Source organism: Pinus tabuliformis, chromosome 4_1, assembly GCF_031772625.1.
Source record: "Pinus tabuliformis cultivar Carrire ecotype Pingquan chromosome 4_1, CPIR1, whole genome shotgun sequence".
Classification (NCBI taxonomy): domain Eukaryota; kingdom Viridiplantae; phylum Streptophyta; class Pinopsida; order Pinales; family Pinaceae; genus Pinus; species Pinus tabuliformis.
The window spans coordinates 573,021,721-573,043,548 of NC_142303.1; the positions used below are offsets into that span (position 1 = coordinate 573,021,721).

Genomic DNA, 21,828 nt, shown 5'->3' on the forward strand with positions numbered 1-21,828 from the left:
ACCCTTCAGAAGGGTAGCCATGTCACTACTAAAGCAAGTCCATGTCATCAGTCACTGTTAGTCCCAATCATGCAAGATAGAGATGTGACAAGTTTCATCATATGATGATGTGGAAGATATAATGTGTCATTTTAATCATTTTATAAGACAAATGAATAGAATTCCAAGGGTCATAATTGAACTCAAGAGTCATAGATGTCTAAAGGACATGTAATACCAAAATTCACATGTAATTTGAAAAGTCATTTGCAACTTCAAAGGTTGTAGAATTCTAAAGGACACTGGAAGTTAGAAAGTTAAGAGTCATGAGGGTATGAAAGGTCACTCCTCAATTTATAAATAGATCCTCATTTCCCATGTAAGGGACTTTTAGCCTTGGCTTCTCCCATAAGGCATAAGAGAGATAAGCTAGTACTTTTGGGGCACAAGTATTGGTTCCAACACTCCACTATTGGAGCAAGTGATGTTCATTGTATTGATGCATCTTGGGAATTTTACTTTATATTTGAAACCTGATGGCCAACACATTTTCATACATGGATTATGAATCTTTTCCAGACTATTCTATGAATATTTATGGTTCATGTTTTCTTTCACAGTGTTAAGGTAGTTGAACTATTTCGGCTATTTTAGTGCTTATCTTATTGAGAATGTGTTGTAATGGTTAAAATGATCATCATGTCTCTATGACTTATTCCATTGGATGTTAGACGATACACTCTTTTTTATGTGTGTCTTATTAGGGTGGTACTATTACCTATCTCTTAAAGGCTCACTCTCTTTCCCCTATGTAGTAGAAGAATCTTGATGCACCTACAACTGAACATTCATCAAGCAGACTAGCTTACTTTTCGAAGGAAAATATGTGATTCTTTCTCTTGCTAATAGCTAAAGCCAACGAAGATATTTAGGTATATGGAATTTGGTCAATATTCTATATGGGGCTCCTATCCCAAAAGGTGTGAGATCTAATTAGGACCACATATTAGGTAGACCCCCATGAATGTTGGTAGGTCTAGCACTGTCAACATTTTTGGCTCTAGAAGGAGGGGAAACAGATTTTAATGGTTGATAACTCTGCCCACCCACATCATACATCCTCTACACAAGGCAACACTATTCCCAGCACCTCTCATGAAACACGCATATCTTCTCTGCCTGGACCTAAAATTTCCTATGAGGACATTCAGGTAATTTGGCCAATAACTCGTTGCTTTGCAAAGCCTATTGGATTAATTCTTGGAGAAAATAATCTTCTTTACTTTCCAAAGGGGAAGGAAACAACCCCTACTATGATAGTGGTTTCTACAGTAGAAGACATGGATTTTTCTACCCTCAAGGAGTTGGAAAAATCAGCAGACAACACAGAAAAATTAGAGTAGCCTCTATATTTCAATGATGGTGATAGAGAAATGTTGTGCTGTCAAATGAAACTTTCCACAGGTTAGGCAGTCACGAAGAAGATTCCTCAAATTCTAAATAATAGGAGTACATAGATGAATACATGGAAGAGGTGTTGGAAATAATACTGAGAGGGGGGTGAATTAATATTATCAGATCAATAATTTAAATTTTCCAAACAGATTTGTATAACTAGCATGTATATGCAACTGTACTTAAAGCAACCAGCGTATATGCAGAGAACTTTTGATTTACCCAATTTTTCATGCATTTAACTTTAACCAGTATATCAAAGATTTATTAGACAGTGCAGTAAAAGCAGAATAAACCATCACACATAAGCAACACACATGAACACCAAGATATAAGGTGGAAACCCAATGTGGGTGAAAACCACTTGTTTCTATTGTCTCTGTCTTCTTTTAATAATAAGAAAATATGTTTACAATTTTCTACTGGTGCAGACTTATACCAGTACGTAGGCTTATACCTACCAAAGGTTACAACCTTCTCTCATTCTCCAGCGTCTACTGGAAGGGAGCTACAACCACCTAACTCTTGTACTAGCCAATATGTTTACTAGTATGTAGGCTGTGACCTATAGAAGGCTATGACCTTCTTTCTTCCTCTAAGGACCACGTTTCATAAATTTTTAGACTGGATCCATCAACAACATCATAACTGTAATTCAATCATCAAATACATCTGCATGAACCAATCACTTTCTGAACCAACCACAACTGAATCAATCAATCACTTTGATAGCCCATCAATCTGATCATTCAAAATACTATCACCATAATACAGTAACGAGAACCCAGAACTCTACAACAACAAACAGAAACAACTGAAACATACTTTATAAGTATACGCTACTTCCATGTGTCGAACCTGTGTGTATACACATTTTTCTCAAGGCCAACTAGTGTATACATCTGCAAATATTAATTCATAATTTTGCAGCTATTCCAAACTTCAGTGATACCTAGATCATAATATTTACAGAACAACATATGCATCAGTATTTAGATCTAGAATAAACATGATCAAACCATATAAAGATAATTCATTTCAAGCCTTAAGATCTCGATCCATCATTATATATTATCCTCCATCAACCGCTAAGGTTCATCCCTGGTTTAGATCAAGCACAACAACATAAGCCAATAACCTTCATACTAGATCTTACACTTTATCAGATATTTGATACTTGCATTCTTCACCTAATGATCTTCTCCTCCTTTTATAGTTTTATGAATTTGTCAATACCTTGGTCCAAAACCACTTAGGACCAATACCTTGGACCAAATACCTAGGGTCAACACCTCGGACCAGATACCTTGGACTAATACCATGGATCAAAATACCATGGACCAAATACCTTGGACCAAAAACTTAGTTTTCCAAGATATACATGCTTTTCCTTCTCTGAAAGTGCATGTGTACGTATATGCAACTTGTGTTCAGTGAACCTACATGTGTATGCACCTTGGTCAAGGTGAACTTGCATATACCTCTCTTTCTTCATTCTTTGTAGTCTGATCTGTAATTCTTTGATGTTAACCTGTTGTATTGTGATCTTTTGATCTGAATGAGTTGCCATCAAGGACAACTCTTATATCATTGTGCCAGCAATCTCCCCCTTTGGACTTGATGGCAACAAAAACACCAAGTCACTCTCCCCCTTTGACATCAAGGGAAAAGGGTCATGCTCCCCCTGAGTACATGCTAAATTCTCTGATATGCTGAAATGTACTGATAGAGCTCCCATGATTGATTCCATGGTCCCCCTAAGCACTAGCAAAGTCTGCAAGAAGATCATGACTCTATAAATCAACTATGTGAGGATGACCTTCATATCACCAATGACTCATAAATCCATCTCCCAACCAAGTGGGAATATGCCAAATTTGACTCATCCACCCAACCAAGTGGGGATATACAAATTGTTTATACATGACAAAACCAAGAAATATTACATCATCCATCCCATGTGTAGTGGGGTTATAAATTAGGTATTTTCATGACCTTTACATTAAATGATATACATGACATTTATAATAAGGAAAATCGACCTAAACAACACCATGACATTCATCAGCAACTATCATACACCATATATGATCTGCACCATCAGCAACATCAGGATCAACAGCCTGTATATTTCCATCATCAAAAGAGTCACCTGAATCAAAAAAATTATGTGGATATGTACCAATATCTTCTAAGATAATGCCAACAATGCATTATTAGAAGCATATGCTCCCCCTAAACCTGTGCTAGATGTTCACTGTCAGATCTGATTATTGCATATATTAGTAAGAAATATCAAGGCATCATCATCAATCAGATATACATCAAGTTATCAACAACTTATGAGGACCAACATATTTCCACATGTTATCAACAAATTGTAACCATCATCAAACAGAGTAGATAATTGACAAAACCATATCAAACCCCTTTTTCCCGAGTCTGGCCCACTACTTTTACTCAAACCAACATATACGCAAATGTGCCCATAGAAACTCGCATATGTACATGACTACACTTCATGAAACTCGCATATAACAACCTTTCTCTGAAAAAATAGGATTTAACAGTAGGATGATGCAGCAACTACTCCCAACTTTTGTCTCAGATATTCAAATGCCTCTCTAGGCAGTGGTTTAGTGAATATATCAACAACCTGTTCTTTGGAGGGAGCATACTTCAATTTGACCTTTTGTTCAAGCACTTGTTCACGTAGAAAATGATATTTGATGGGTATGTGCTTGGTATTTGAGTGCATGACTGGATTCTTTGAAATACTGATGGCACTCGTATTATCACATAGAATGGAGATGGGTGGAGTACTTGTGATTTGAATGTCTTGCAAGGTTTGCATCATCCAAAGTAGTTGTGTTCAGCAAGATGCAGCAGCCACATATTCTACTTCAGCTCAAGATAATGCAATTGAACTTTGTTTCTTGCTGAATGAAGCCACTAACCTAGAACCCATATAGAATCCACCACCACTAGTGATTTTTCTATCATCAACACTTCCTGCCCAATCTACATCTGTATATGCATGAAGGGTAAGATTTGTATCTATAGGATACCATAAACCAAAGTTCTGTGTTCCTTGAAGATATTTGAAAATCCTTTTGACTGCCTGAAGGTGTGATTTCTTTGGATTTTCTTGGAATCTTCCAACTATTCCTACTGCATGCATGATGTCAGGTCGGGTACGTGTTAGATAAAGCAAACTGCCAATCATGGATCTATAAGTTTGTTGATGTATTGTTGATGATTCATCACTTGAGCTGAGACTGCATCCTGTTACCATTCGGGTACATACTGGTTTAGAATCTTCCATGTCGTACTTTTTCAAGATCTATTTGAGATATTTGGTTTGTGAAAGAAAAATACCATCTTTATTTTGTTGAACTTGTAGACCAAGGAAATAGGTAAGCTCACCAAGCGAGGACATTTCAAATTCTTGCTGCATTACTGAAGCAATATGTTGACTCATGGATTCTTCATTGCTATGAAAAATGATATCATCAACATAAACAAAAATTATTAACAATTTATCACTATCAATATTTGTATATAGATTTATATCCACTGACACCTTTCAAAAACCCTGTTGGTGGAGATATTTGTCAAGACGGTAATACTAGGCCCTTGGAGCATATTTTGGACCATAGAGAGCCTTTTTGAGTGTGCATACAAGTTTTGCATCATTTCCAAGAATGAATCCTTCTAGTTGTTCAATATAGACTTCTTCTTCTAAGTCTCCATTAAGGAAGGCAAATTTTACATCCATTTGGTATATTTTGAATTTCTGAAAACTAGAAAGAGCAAGAAACGTCCTTATCACTTCAAGTCTAGCAACAGGCACAAAATTTTCTTCAAAATATATACCTTCTTGTTGAGAATATCCTTTACAAATAAGTATGGCCTTGTTTCTAATAAGTTCTCCATTTTCATTCAGCTTGTTTTTGAATATCCATTTAGTTCCTATGATATTCTTATCATGAGGTCTAGGAACTAATTCCCAAGTATTATTCTTTTCAATTTTCTCAAGTTCTTCATTCATGGCCTTGACCCAACATTCATCTTTGCATGCTTCATTTACATTTTGAGGTTCAGTGGAGGATAGTAATGCTAGATAGCTTGAGGTTTCTATAATAGTTCTTATCTGTACACCTACCTCTTTTTCCATTAAAATTTGAGTTTCGGGATGATTTTTCTGAACATACCTAGACGAAGCCTTTTCTTCTAACGTTATCTCTTCTTTTGGTGCTTCATTGGTTTCTTCTTCAGAATCATTATGATTTGATGTGGGAAAATAATCCCCATCTTCTTCATTGTCATAATCTTCGGTTTTTATCTATTTTTTATTTTTGCATGTTTCATCAAGTACAACATCAATACTTTCAACAATTTTCCCAAGTCTTTTATTATAACATTTATATACTTTACTTTGGGAAGAGTAACCAAGAAGAATACCTTCATCTGCTCTGGACTCAAACTTACCAAGTTTTTCATCAGTCATTTTGATATAGCATTTGCTTCCAAAAAATTTAAATTATTTTACCATAGGAGTCTTACCATACCAATGTTCATGTGGATTTTGAGTGTTGTTTACCCGAACATTTGCTTGGTTGAGAATAGTTATGGTGGTGAATGCAGCTTCACCCTAGAAGGTTGCAGGACTTCTAGATTCATCTAGCATAGCTCAATCCATTTGTTGAACAGTTATGTTCATTCTTTCTACCATTCCATTTTGTTGAGGAGTCCTTGTGGTGGAGAACTGCCTTTTTATTCCATGTTGTTCACAAAAGTCAAAGAATTCATCTGAGGAAAATTCCCCTCCTCGATCAGATCTAAGGCATTTTATTTTGCGATCTTATTCATTTTCAACCAAAACTTTGGAGGCTTTGAACTTTTCAAATGCTTCATATTTATGCTTTAGAAGACCTAACCATCACATTCTGGAAAAATAATCAATGAACAATATAAAGTATTCTTCTCCATGAGGTGACTTTTTCCTTGATGGTCCACATAAATCAGTTTGAACAAGTTCAAGGGGCTTACTAGCTAACCTTCTTTTTCAATGAAGTGAGATCTGGTTTGCCTACCGAATTGACATGGTTTTCATATTTTATTTTCAGGAACGCTGATATCTGGAATATCATGAACAGCCTGGAATCTGCATGCTTTTCTTATTTGAGAAAAGCTTAGATGTCCCAATCTTCTGTGCCATAGCCAGTTTTCATCATTTTTTCTTAGATAGCACTGTTGTTGTCCTCCCTTGAGTATGTATAAGTTTTTTGGAGTTCTTGTGCCTTTGATCACTGTTTCTCCTGTATCAAGCTCACGAACAACACATCCGTTTAATCGAAACACCGCTTCATTCCCTTGATCAGACATTTGACTGACACTCAACAGGTTATGTTTTAGACCATCTACATACATAACATTCCCAAATTTAACCTTTTCTTTCAAGGAAATAGAGCCTTTACCTTTTATGAAAGCAGGAGTGTCATTTCTAAATGAGACATTCTTTTCCTTTTCTAAGGAATTATATGAGTGAAGTTTTTCTTTGTCACCTATCATGTGTTTTGAGCATCCACTGTCGATGTACCACTAATTTTCCTGTCCTTCTACATACAAGGCTATACCACATCTTTCATTTTGAGGTTCTTTCCTTCTCCATATTTTGGGATTTAATGGACTTTCCTCCTTTTGAGATATTTGCTGAAATTTGCTCGTCCATTTAGATTCTTCATGGCCAAAGTTGTTACAGATTGAGCATTCTATTTCATTTTCAAGAAGAGAAAAGTTATTATAGGAACTTTTCTTAATCCTTGTCACATTCCTTTGGTTTCTTGCTTCTCTAGTCATTATGGTTTTGTAAGCAACACATTAAGCAACTTTGTGTCCAAAATTATGACATGAGAAACATTGACCATTAAAGAAGCTCCTACCATTATCGAATCTATTGACCTGGTGATTGTAGTTTCTATTGATATTCATCTTTGAATAAAATTGAGTATGATTTACCTGAGGTTGGTTGTGTCTTATGTTCATCCTTGAAGTAAATTGAGCCTGATTTACCTGGTGATCTGCTTTATGCCTTTGTTGATGATTGTCATACTATTCACTGTTCTTTGCTGCATCAAGATAGCTTTTAGTGGAGGTTGACGGCTTCTGTGATTGAGATGCTTCTTCAGTATATCCAAGACTTGTCTTTATCAGAGGAGAACGCTGCACTTTGATAATTTCGTTTAAGGTTTCTGATCCTTTAGCAAATCTAAGATTGAGAGATTTTGTTTTCTCAAGATCCTTTCTTAGACCCACAATTTCACATTTTAGTTTTTCATTGTGTTTTTCTCTTTCAGCAAGTTGGTATGTCAAGGTATCTATAATCATATTCTTTTCTTCTAAATAGATTTCGAGTTTAGAGATTTCTTCATGAAGGTCATCTTATTCTAAAGCATCCCAAAAATTATCATCTTTATAAGCCATTAGAAGTCCATAGTCATTACTATTTTCATCTTCATCACTATTTGATAAATCATCGCTATCTTCATGAGTATAGTAACTCTTTTTACTTACACTTTGTTTTCTATTCCATTTTGCAGATTCCTTTCCTTTATCATATTTATCTTTATGAGGACATTTTGCAACATAATGACTGAGTCTACCACAGGTAAAACATTTTAAAGATAGTTTACCTCTAAGTCTTCTGGAACCTCGTTGAAGCTTCTTGACAAAGTTTACTTCATCTTCTTCTTCTAAATTATGTCTTGATGCATTGATATTTTCCTTTCCTTATGTTGAAGCTTTAAATGTGGCTTCTTTCATATCTGATGGGCCTCCTTTTCTCATCTCAAAGGAAGTTAAGATTCTGTGAAGCTGTGTCATAGTGATAGTCTATAAATCCTGTTTTTCTTCTATGGTAGATACTTTTGATTCAAATTTAGCAGACAAGGATCTTAAAACTTTCTCAACTAAGGTAACTTCCTTTATCTCTTCACCCAGATTCTTCATGAAATTAGCAAACTCATCTATACTTAAGAAGTAACTAGCTATACTTTCATCATTGTGCCTCTTAAGAGTTCCATATTGAATTCTGAGAGTTTGTATTTTAGCACGTTTTACCTGATAGTCTCCTTCGTAGCTTAGAACAATTTTGTCCCATGTTTCTTTGGCTAATTTGAGCTACATAACTTTGACAAACTCTAATTGTGACAGACTTCCCAATAATGTATTGATAGCCATGACATTGGTTTCATATTGCTTTTTACCTGTGGTATCTGTAGGAATTGCTGATGGAAATTTATATCCTCCTTCCACGATTTCCCAGACATCTATTCCAAGTGATTGTAGATAGGTTATGGTTCTTATCTTCTAATAAACAAAGTTGCTCCCATCAAAGATTGGCGGTCTGATGGATCCCACGCTTTCTTGATTACTCATGATGATGGATCTCCCTTCAAGCGATCAAGCTTCTTCTGAAGGACCTGCTCTAATACCAATTTTTGGAACTGGGGAGGTGAATCAGCATTATCAGATCAATAATTTAAATTTTCAAAACAAATTTTTATACTCTACTTTAGCTAAGTGAACTAGCGTGTATACGCGACTATACTTAAAGCAACCAACGTATATGCAGAGAACTTTTGATTTACCCAATTTTTCATGCATTGAACTTTAACTAGTATATTAGAGATTTATTAGACAGTGCAGTAAAAGCATAATAAAGCATCACACATAAGAAACACACATGAACACCAAGATATAAGGTGGAAACCCAATGTGGGTGAAAGCCACTTGTTGTTGTTGTCTCTGTCTTCTTTAAATAATAAGAAAATATGTTTACAATTTTGTACTAGTGCAGACTTATACCAGTACGCAGGCTTCTACCTGCAGAAGGTTACAACCTTCTCTCATTCTCCAGCTTCTACTGAAAGGGAGCTACAACCCCCTAACTCTTGTACTAGCCGATATGTTTACTAGTACATAGGCTGCGACCTACAGAAGGCTATGACCTTCTTTCTTCCTCTAAGGACCACGTTTCATAAATTTTTAGAATGGATCCATCAACAACATCATAACTGTAATTAAATCATCAAATACATCTTCATCAACCAATCACTTTCTAAACCAACCACAACCGAATCACTCAATCACTTTAACAACCCATCAATTTGATCATTTAGAATACTGTCACTAGAATACAGTAATCAGAACCCAAACCAGAACCGAGAACATTGCAACAGCAAATAGAAACAATTGAAACATACTTTATAAGGGATACGCTACTTCCATGTATCGAACCTGCATGTATACGTGCTTTTCTCAAGGCCAACCATCGTATACATCTGCAAATATTAATTCATAATTCTGCAGCTATTCTAGACTTCAGCTATACCTAGATCATAATATTTACATAACAACATATGTGTCAGTATTCACATCTAGAATAAACATGATCAAACCATATAAAGATAATTGATTTCAAGCCTTAAGATCACGATCCATCATTAGATCTTATTCTCCATCAACCGATAAGGTTCATCCTTGGTTTAAATCAAGCACAACACCATAAGCCAATAACCTACATACTAGATCTCACACTTCATCAAATATTCAATACTTGCACTCCTGGCCTAATGATCTTCTCCTCCTTTTATAGTTTTAGGACTTTCTCAATACCATGGTCCAAAACCACTTAGGACCAATACCTTGGACCAAATACGTAGGGTCAATACCTCATACTAGATACCTTGGAGCAATACCATGGATCAAAATACCATGGACCAAGTACTTTGGACCAAAAACTTAGTTTTCCAAGATATACGCACTTTTCCTTCTGTGAAAGTGCGTGTGTATGTATACGCAAATTGTGTTCAGTGAACCTGCATGTATACACATCTTGGTCAGGGTGAACCTGTGTATACCTCTCTTTCTTCATTCTTTGTAGTCTAATCTGTAATTTTTCGTTGTTAACCTATTGTACTGTGATCTTTCATCTGAGTGAGTTGCCATCAAGGACAACACCTTTATCATAATGCCAACAAGAATAATGTCTATATTGGATGACTGACGACCCACTTTCCCTTCTGGTTATTTTACAAAAGGTGCCAAGAGATCTAGAAAAGTTTTTAACCAAATATGACCCTGACAAGAAAGTCAAAGCGGAAGACCATTTGGATAATTTCTGTCTACACCTGCAAATGCTCAAGGTACGTTATGACGATGTTGCATGTAGACTCTTTCCTTGTACCTTAAATGACAAAGTGGTTTCTTGGTATCATAGTCTTCCTGCAAATTCAATTCAGAATTGGAGGGGGTTTAAAAAGTTGTTCTCAGAAAAGTTTGTTAATGACAAAACCAGAACCATGTTATTAAAAGAGTTAGGGAACTTCAAGATTGTGGGGGGGGGGAATAAAAGTCCAAAGATTTTAATTAGAGGTTCAATTGGGTATTGAGCCAATTTCCTCTAGATATGACCCATCATGCCTCCATCACTATTGATTTCTATAATTTTTCATTGCCAATAAGCATATCACAGTTTGTAAAGAGAGCGGTGAAAGATACTTTGGCTTAAATGAAGTGTAGTTTGTCCACTTATGAGAATCGAATATCAGACCACTTGCAAAGAAGTTTTCAATACTATGTTCGTCAGATTTGATCTATAATTGGATTATTGAATTATATGTTTTAATCATTTACTTTTAATTGAGTTACTTCCATTGTGGTTCCTCCGCACTTCACACTGCACACAATAAAATCTTCCTTTGCACTGTGCACAATATTAAATCCTCGAAATAAAATTGATATACTAATTTTGTGGGATAAATTTACACATATGAACTTGTTCCTAATATGAATTTTAATTGAGTTAATTTATTTTATTTTTAATTGAATTAATTTCATTGTGTAGAATGTGAAAAATCCACAATGAAAAATGCAAAAATACAACATTCTCAAATAATGACACACTATGCAAAATGTAGAGATACGAATAAAGATTTCATTGTCTTTTAGCGAAAATTCTTAACTAATATACGAAACATGAGTTGAATTAGTATATGAATATGAGTTGAATTAATATATGAATATTAATTATTTTAAGTTTATTAAGATAACTCTATTATTAGTTTATCAAAGTGCGAACGAAGCTATCATTGTGTGGAATACAGAAGTGATAAGAAAATCTATGTGAAGGTGGCTCTCATTCTGTAGGATAGAGAGGTGTGGATGCGGAAATAACCATAGATTGTGGAAATGCAACCATTCTCAAATAACCAATATTCCACTCTCCCTTCACACTTCCCATAGTAAAGTAATGCTCTCCACTTCCACACCTTGTACAATGAAATCATTCACTACCCCTCCACACTCTACACAATGTTAAATCTTTGAAATAAAGTTGATATGCATTTTAATTACAAAAATGTGGACATTCTAGAGTAACAACAAAATGTGGGTTCCGTATAAAGAGGCATAGCCTTAAAAATACACTGTGTGAAGGATGTGTAAATGCATAAACACAATGTTCTCAAATAACGAAACATTGTACCAAATGCGAGATGTGAATAAATCCTTCATTGTGCGCACTGCAAAAACTATTACAATGAAAAATGCTAAAACATAACATTCTCAAATAATGACACAACAAATAGTTTCAAAGTTTAAGTCAACTATATCAATGCCCAAGCTACGGAGTGTGGAAGAAAAAGGATAGACTGGGGTCAACCGGATCAATGTCCAAGTTGGCAATGCATGCGTGAAGAGTAATATCTTAGTTATTATTTTCTTTAATTTGGTTTAATAAAATAACTTTAATTGTTCATACTGGGGAGAAAAAACTCTACACAATGAAAGCTCTTTGCACTTTGCATACAACAATAAAATCTCTTTGCACTCCACATACAACAGTGAAAGCAGTGTGTTTTCCACAATCTAAGGGGAATTTTATCATTTAAAAATCATCTATATTGTAAGGAGGACAGAAAAAACTTAATCTCATGAATTCCTTTTAGGTTTTAAGTATCATTAATTATTTCTTGTTTCATGAATTTCAGTTTGATTATCACAAATTATTGCATGCCAGAATTAACAAACTACAATCTCAATAGATTGAAGGTACACAATTTATTGAGTTGGAATTTTGACTTTAGATGAGGTCATCTTTGGAGGTTTGGAAGTAGAAAAAGCCATATATTATGGAAATACATACATTCTCCAATAACCAAGCCTCCACTCCCCTCCACACTTTGCATAATAAAGTCTTCCTCTCCACTTCCGCACTTCATACAATGAAAATGTTCATTTCCACTCTGCACTCCCCTCAGTGTTAAATCCTTGAAATGATTGAGGTGTAGAGGAAAGCTATGCTAAATTGGCTTTTATTATGTGGGATACGATTGTGAGGATGTAGAAATAAAGACAAATTGTGAAAATGTGTGTATTCTTGAATAACCAATCTTTGAATCCATCTCTGCACTTCAGACAATAAAATCTTCCTCTCGGCATTTTCACTTCATACAATAAACGTGTTCACTTCCCGTCTACACTTTGTATAATGTTAAATCCTTGAAATAATGTTGATATGAATTTTAATTGTGGATAAAATGTAGGCCCCACACAAAGAAGAAAATCCTTAATAACACATTGTGTGGAATGCAGAGATGTGGATAAAGTTTTTATTGTGTCCACTGTAAAAATTCTATAGAGTGTGGAGTGATGAGGTGTGGAGGAAAGTTATGCAAAGGTGGATTTCATTCTGCAAAATTCATAGGTGCGAACGTGTAAATAACAATAGATTGTGGAAATGTGGGCATTCTTGAATAATGACAGAATGTGGACCACGCCAAAAGAGGCATGGCATTAATTAATTATTTAGCAGTAGAGGCACCATTTAGTACCAGAGCATGCGAAAAAGGACAAGTATGTAGGGAAGACATATATGGAGAAACTATGTTTTCACTTTTGATAACAAACATTAATGTCCAATTCGACAATTACGCATGAAAAACTTCCCACTCCTTTTGTTTCTTTATATACCTAAGTTGAAATTATCACACAAAATTTATATCATATGTTTTAGGTTAGTGGTGAGAGAATGGAACATGGTTTTATTTTCATTATTGTATGCAAAGTGCAAAGAGCTTTAATTGTACAAAGTTTTGTCTACACCTCATTATTGCACAAGATAACCGCATAAGAGATATAGGGTAATATTAATTATTAAAAAAACATAAGCTATGAAAAACCATAATTTTGAAAATCAAATTGTGAAAGTTTAAACTATTCTAAATGGATTAGACATTAATAGTTTTTGAGATTTAACATTGCAATTATTGTGCGGATACAAAGCCGTGGATGGGGAAATAACCACAAATTGTGGAAATGCGGACACTCTTCAATAACCATGCTTCAACTCCTCCTTCATACTTTTTGCAATAAAGGTTTCCTCTGCACTTTCGTACCTCGTACAATGAAAACATTTGCTTCCCCTCCACACTCCACACAATGTTAAATCCTTGAAATAAATGAGGTGTCGAGGAAAGCTATGTGAACGTGGCTTTTATTGTGCAGAATATGAAAGTGCAAACAAGGAAATAGTGACAAATTGTGGAGATGTGGGTATTCTTGAATAACCAAGCTTCAACTCCACCTCTGCACTTTTCACAATAAAAGATTCATATCCACCTCTGCAATTTGTACAATGAAAAAGTTTGCTACCTCTCTACACTTTGCACAATGTTAAATACTTCAAATAAAGTGGATATGAATTTTAATTATTGACAAAATGTGGGCCCCACAAAGAGGCATAGCCTTAATAACACATTTTGTGGAATGCAGAGATATAGATAAAGTTTTTATCATGCACACTGTGGAAATTTCGTGTGTGCAGAGTGCGGAAGAAAGTTATGTGAAGGTGGTTTTCATAATGCGGAATATAGAGGTGCGAACATGTAAATAACAATAGATTGTGGAAATACGAGTATTCTCGAATATCGACAAAATGTGGTCCGTTCAGAAAGAGGCGTGACCTTTATCAATTAGTTGGCAATAGAGGGAGGGATTATGTGGCATGACCTTTATCAATTAGTTGGCAATAGAGGGAGGGATTGTGTTGAATTGGCCTGATTACATTAAAAGAAGATGTAAAATTGATACTTAACATTTAAAAAGGAAAATAATAAATATTTTAATGCTGACATAGAGCCAATTACGCTTTTGTTAACTTTATTTTTATTTATATATAAAACAAATGAAAATAATAAATTTTTTATAATTAAATAATTTTAATGTAATATAATTTATATGGTTAAAATATTTTGAACACACTAAGTTCAATAGGGGATAATGAAGTGTACTATTAAGGCACTTCTTGATGTGAAGGTCACCTATTAGAAATTTCATAAGCAAATGCAATTTGTGAATGACTTTTTCGACTTAGATGCCTCAAAGAAATAGTTTCTCAAAGCAAAGGTTAAAGGCACAATGAGTTTAAAACTCACACAACTTAATAAATACCAAAAGCAAAAAAAATTATAACATCGATTAAATTGACATTTTACATCCCCATATAAATATCCATAGAAATTCATTTAAATTTCAAAGGTATCATACACTAAAATCAAATCAAACTTATGTAAATAAAATTTATTTTACATGAATAAGGTTTTTATATATATATATATTTTTTTATCCCACTTAATCAATCCAGGATGGAGAGGGATACACTGACAAATATCAAAACCACAGAAACTTATATAAAAAACACCAATAAAACGAAAATATTGTAAATGTTATTTTTTCTTATAAGAAATACTCCACATTACATGGTGTCAAACTACTTTGGTTAGGTAATCATGTGTCATCAATAAATCTCACGGAGGTAGAAGCGTGAGGAGCCATCATTGTCTCACCTGAACAAATTTGTGTGACTTTTGTATATTGCAATATTCCAATCGAACTGGATGATAATACCTACTTCTATGACCAAGTAGTATTCCTACAAGGAAGAGTATACACATTCATCGCCACCATACTGGGCGAGTCTGTAGCTCTTGCAGTAAAATAGAAGAAATTGAAACCTCCCTATACCATTGATCCGGCTTTGCATAACTCGCATGGAGTTTGGAAAGCTTATTTTTGCTGTCGAATAGCAAGGTAGGTGATCACATTTGTCCCCTTCCAGCAGAATAAATGGTCCGGAGATTCTCCAAGAGTTACGAAACACACCAAGTGACTGATGATGATGGCCCCAGTTACGTTGGATTTGCAGAAAATGGTATTGAAATTGACGACTGAGGACGAGAAAAGCAAGAGAAGGGCTCTTCTGACTGTTGCGGGGCTTAAAGGTAAATTTTATTCAGAAAATTAACTTCTGCTCACACTTCACTTTAAAAAAAAAACAAGAAAAATCAACAACATCGGTTAGTTATCTTAACAAAAACTCATAAGGTAATTTCTTGGCATCATATGCAATAAGGTGATGGAGATTGATGCCTCCAGACTCTGCAACAGCCTTCACGGCCGTTATCTTGCTTTGCTTGTCCTCCATTGCCAATTTAAGCACCATTTTCTGCACAACCAAATGATCGTTAATGCCTTCTATACATAAAATCTTCAAATTATTCACAGAAATCAACGGTAAGAAATTAAGAAAATGGACCCTTCATTTCGATAGCTGATGTAGAAGTCGAAGGTTGTGAAGGTCGGGCCACACTAAATTAGCTTATGGGGCCTTCAACCCTGCTTTTCGCTGTAATCAGAGATGGTTGTGATAAGGGCTGCAGAAGAAAATAAATAGTAGCTTATGGTGCCTTCAACCCTGCTTTTCGCTGTAATCAGAGATGGTTGTGATAAGGGCTGCAGAAGAAAATAAATAGTTGCGGGTGCGCAAAGTCGTGCCAAGTCGTGCCAACTGTGTGTGTAATTATTAAAAAACGGTATCTTCCGAGAGCTTACGAACGTGGGAAGCTTCATGGAAAGAGTAGCGTTTGACGAAGCGGTCAGTGCTTAATATCCACGCCACTCTGCGATAAAAAAACTACCGACCCACTGCCATGAAAGAGACTGATTGTGGTGTATGAGGACAGCTGCCCCACTGCTCATGACGTAGACGAAAGAGACTAATTGTGGTGTATGAGGACAGCTGCCCCACTGCTCATGACGTAGACAATACTTACGAAACAAGATAGCAAGATTCGCGACCATGTGAAGAGCCATTGACTTGGAATGGAAGCTTTCTGATTTCTGTTTCACGATTGGTGCTGTTTAGGTGGAATTGATGATAAGAGATATTTAAACTTTTGTGGCCCCACGTGTCTTTCGTGGAATTTCTTTAGCGGGAGAAAACAAGACTAGTGACACAAATTCTAATTCTACAAATATATTTTATATTTTATTGCTGTTTTATAGCTATAAAATAATTATGGAGTCCAGAGGCTTATTCTACAACTCAATATGATGTGTAAAGTTATCATTAAACTTGAAATTTTGTTTATTTTGACTAAAATAAAATTTTAAAAGTGTAAGAAAAAACTACACAAAATATTTAGATAATATTGATTCATAAAAAAAGTTTCACGTGAAGAAATTGAATTCTTTCAAATCACTTTAAAAATTTAAAATGAATTTATACTAGTTATATTTATAATCATATATATTTATAAAAAATTAAAATATTGGTTATAAAAGTTAAACATGATGTTATACACGTTATATATATGATGTTATACATATGGATTAAAAATAAAAGTATATTGTTGAAAAAATAATTAGAATTGATAATGGCAAAGTTTAGTCTGACTTTAAAAGAAAAAGTGAGTCTCCTCCCTTTGTATCTTGATGATTTTATATGAAAGTGAATATTGTGATTACAATAGTTTTATAAAAATATAAAACAAAATCATATTATATTTGGAGCTATTTAAAAAAAAATCAATTAAATAAATTATACCTTACTATATTCTTTACTCATTGATTGAGTTTCCATCCATGGATAGAAGCATATGATTATGTACCATGGATACGAACAAATTAGAATGGAGAATGAGACACCTACTCTCTTATTTTGAACATCACTAAAACTTAGTTAAAACGTGAGAGAAAAATGTTAACTAACGTTTGAAAGAGGTTAGATTACCTAATAGATTTGAATTATTATTAAAAAATTATTAATTTAATTCAGATGGTTAAAATCGTTTCTCTTTTGTTGTTAATTCGAAAGAGAAAATACCCTTGATGGGGTGTTAATGTTAATGAGATGCGATGTTAATAAGGGTTGTGCCAACCACATCCCAATTGATCCCAATTGCAATGTGCATTAAAATCATGGAAGGGTGTGATCAGAGTCTATTCAATGTACTATGCAGGTTTGCAATTGGCACATGTTCGAGCGAAGTGAGTTTGGTATTCTAGAGACTCAATCGCAACGGAGACAACTCTCAACTGAGAGGCCCCAGGCTCTATGCTGTGTTGGTGAGGGTTCAAATAATTTTCTCTTGTGTTACATTTTAGTCCTTTGCCTTGGATTATTTTCCTTGTGGGCCTTTCAAATTCCTCTAGTGGTTTGTGTTGTTGGGACTAGTTCACATGTATGTTATTGTGCAGTTCTTGGTATAATTTAGAGGTTAACAGACCATTCTTGTTCTCTAGGGTATTTGTTTTCAGATTTCATGTATTTAGGGTACTATTGTGCAGTTCTTGGCAGAATTCATTAGCTTTGCACCAACAAATGTTAACCTTACTGAGATTCGTCCTCAAACATAAGCATGTGGAAAATCATAATGTCTTATCCTCTCAGGAGAGTGTTAATAAAATGCTTCAAAATCATAGGTTTCTCCTAGATAGCCTTGATTCTCATTTAGCTTGTGTAGAGTGTTACATGGAGAGTGAATTTGAGATTGGAGATCTTTCAGACACCCCGGGTTCAAGTGCTCATGTGTTGGTCACAATTTCCTCCTCAAAGAATGATTAGTGTTGCGGAGATTTAGCATTTTTGGAGGGAATTCATGTTCTTGTTTTTCATGTTTGTTGGTCTCAATCATGTTTATGTTGTTCTTGCTGCTTTGGTTAATAAGCGTGGTGTTTGCATGCTTCCAGTCACTAATGTTTTGATGCAATTCTGGAAAACCTTAGTTCACCAGGTCCTAGCACAAATTTGTGGGACTATCTCTTATGGGTATTAATTCTAGTTTCTCACGTTAACTATTTTGGTGTACTATGGAGCTTCCATGGCATGGTTTTGATCTTTCGGGAAATGTTGGTTGCTATTGTGGTGTTTATATATCTTATTTCCATCGACATTGACTCTATTGTCATTTCAAAATTTTGTAAGTTTGACTTAGCTGAGAAAGTGATGGAATTGGGAATATATCTTGCAGTCAGCCTAGGCACATGGTCATGTTAAACTTTGCTCTTTTGATTTCTTTGTTGGTATTATAGCTTGTTCTGTAAGCTATAGATGGTGGTGAATTAAAAATCAACTCTTATGGGAGCCTTGTGAATCATCAATGTAAACGTGTTTTATTGATTAATATGAAAGCTTCAGTTCACCAAAAAAAAAAAAAACTAAAAAGAGAAAATAAATATTGCAATGCGAAGAACAAATTTCTATGAATTTCATAATGAAACATGACATTGTACAAAAGTTATAATAGGTTAGCATAAAATATTTTGTAAAATCTATGACATTGTTATGTAAAGGATAAAAAACACTTTCTCTTGGAATATATTTCTCAATGTTAAATGTAATTTTGAAGACAATTATTAAAGCACAAAACACTATAATTTGTTAATTCATATAAATTTAAAGACAGTTCAATATTTAAAATTATTAAGTTAAAGTAGCTAATTTAAACCTATGAATGCAATATACTTGATCCCTTAATTCCTGATTAATGATATCAGTTATCTAGGCCTAACCTCCATGGCTAATTTATGAAGATAAGATTATGAAAAATTTCTTCCTTCAACCTCTTTAAAACTCATCTCTTAGACCACCTCACTTTTTCATTTCAAAAGCTTTCCAACAACATAGATTTCATCTCAGTTAGAGATCTACACACAAATTTATGCACACTTGAAAAGTTTCTAGTCATGTCAACATCCATAATATTTCCATGTGGTATACATGTGGTAGGCCTCGTCAAGACATCACCACCTCTCTGGGATACATATTATTTGTACAACATTATTTGCTAATCCACATTTGAATCTTGCCATGTCACTATGCCACATTGACATGCCACTCTAACACCACATCAACATGCCACATTCATGTAGACCTACCACACTAGCATGCCACATCTGAACCCCATCATATCATGCTATGTCTACCAAAACCTGCAACTTCAACCATGCCACATCTACACCTTACCAAATTTTGTTGGTATTGGGAGAAAATTATGATAATAGAGGTCCCAAACTCCTAATACTTGGCATCAAATACCTCAACTTCTTGACATCTGATCACCCAAAGATTGAAAGTCAATAACACCACAATTGATGGGAAAACTCTAGTTAGTTAGCAGATGTTATAGGGTCCCATTAGCATTAGTTTTTTATGTTGGTTGAGTCCTAATATATTTACCAACACTCAAGTCCTAATAAATTGATAAAATGGGTCTCAATACTCCATAGGAACTTATGGAGAGCTTCTCCATCAACTGAAAAACATTTATCAAGGGTTGTTAGTATTAGCGCTTAGATTGTTGGTCACTCAATGGTCCACTCAACACTCAAACACAGATAATACATAGTTGATGAGAAAGTCTCTAGCAATTAACAAACTTGTTAATATTTCTTAGTATTGGGGATTCTTGCACAGTTGATGCAAAATATATACAATAGTTAACAGAAGTTTCGGGGTCCATTATGTTAGGTATGTGTTAGAATATTTGCATGAATAGCCCCAAGTGTGATACGTCATGGCTAGCTACCACCCATACACAGAGTTCAATGCAGTTCCTCGAAAAGAATAAAATAAATAATAATAATAATAATAATAATAATAATAATAATAATTTGTGGACCATCCCATTGTTTTGTAGATTCAATCAAGGGAACTACGATTATGTTCTAATATAGGGTTAATGGACTGGGGTTTTTCGAATGCTTTAACATGTATATAACATATTGTAACATTGAAAGGAATATAATGAAAAATAAATCTTGTTTTCCCGAAATTTTGTTCAAGGAGAAAATTCTCTACATATATTTTTTGTTTTTTCTGTATATTTTGTGTTTTGAAGAATCCGTTTGTAGGTATTATCTGTACATGGTTAAAACATATACATTAATTTCAAGATTTTTTTTGATATCACATTAAATAATCACCCAATGACCTAAAGGTTAACCTCCCAATAGTAAAAATTCAAAACGTTGAGACCCAATTGTCTCTTGAATACTCTTTTAGCTCATCTCCTAATCACAAATCCTATTAGATTATGTGACTAGGGGCTTAAGACGTGGACTCTAATCACCAAATTTCAAAAAATTTATGAAATGCAATCCTCAACGTTTAAAGGATCAATCTCCAAATGTATGAAACTCTGAATAAAGCTTTTTAGTCTACTCCAAGATTTTAAAACTAACTCCATCAAGGAAAAAATATTACCCAAGTACTTTTGAAGACTCATAAATCTTCTCCAACCTATGGAGTGATCCCAAAACATTTTCTTCAAAAACAAAAAAATCACAAAGAAGCTAGAGAGATGGATAATGGCCAAATCCACCACTTCAACTAATTGAATGAGAATTCTTCTCTCCCCGTTGGGACTACAAAACTTCAAACTTTAGAATTATAACACTTGCAAACAGAGAGGCTAATGTCCTATTTTATCTCTACGGGGGGAACAATATCCTTAAGTAAAGGAAAATCTTCAACTCTTGTCATCATGGAAGGAATATAGTGACAATTATTCTTATCCCACAATCATCATAGGAATGGACATCCATACTACTTAATACATAAAGTGATACTTAGCTCTAAATACATATAAATTCGACTTCACAACATTCCTCGCAAGAAATACAATTTCAAGGAAATACTTGTATATACAAAGGTCATACATGAGAAAATGATAACTAACAACAAACCATAATCAAACATAGTTAAACTTGATTCCAACTCCTCATTCATACAGACTTAGCATGACAACATTCATGAAGCCCTGGACATTAGTTTCATTTCATTAACAATGAAAGAGATACACTTATCTATTTCACATAAGGGTCTATACATGAATTTGGGTTACACTTTTTGGCAAGAGAGAGCACATTTTGGGTGAAAAACAACAGATTGATTGAGCCATTTTAAGCACTTGATCAAGCAATATTTGAGCCCTTGATTGAGCCATTTTAGGGCTTAAACAGCCTAACTTGAGGTTATATAGGAGCTCA

General features: G+C 34.5%; 1 long non-coding RNA gene across 1 annotated transcript; it reads right to left on the bottom strand.

The window, feature by feature from the left end:
* Positions 1-15,202: 15,202 nt before the first annotated feature.
* LOC149177202 (uncharacterized) lies at positions 15,203-16,307 on the bottom strand. The gene is made up of 2 exons (XR_016258748.1): positions 16,094-16,307; positions 15,203-16,003 (listed from the first exon to the last, which is right to left on the bottom strand). It is a non-coding gene; the product is annotated as an uncharacterized LOC149177202 (long non-coding RNA).
* Between the last annotated feature and the right edge of the window lie 5,521 nt (positions 16,308-21,828).